We start from the raw sequence: 352 nt of genomic DNA on the forward strand, positions 1-352 counted from the left end.
GAGGGGTCCCGGAGGCACGGGGCTGGCGGGGGCTGCTCCCTCTCCCCGGGGCGCTCCGCCCCCCACCCCCCGTTTTCCACACGCCCGGGGCTCTCATTTCTCCGCCGCCCGCGCACCCTCTGGGTCCCATCACCCGCTGTCCTGACTGTNTCGCGGCGTCAGGACAGCGCCTGTGTCTGCGCATGCCCAGGAGCCGGGGCCAGCACACCCGCCGTCCGAGCGCAGCAGGGACCCGCGACTCTGCAGGGAGGCGGGAGGCGCATCAGTGCAGCTTTAGTGACCTCGGCCGAGGGACAGCACCGGGCCGCGAGGGGGAAGGCTGCGTGGGGCGTCCGGCCGCTGCCCTCCCCTG

This window comes from Crocuta crocuta, unplaced genomic scaffold (assembly GCF_008692635.1).
Source record: "Crocuta crocuta isolate KB4526 unplaced genomic scaffold, BGI_CrCroc_1.0 scaffold50, whole genome shotgun sequence".
Taxonomy (NCBI): domain Eukaryota; kingdom Metazoa; phylum Chordata; class Mammalia; order Carnivora; family Hyaenidae; genus Crocuta; species Crocuta crocuta.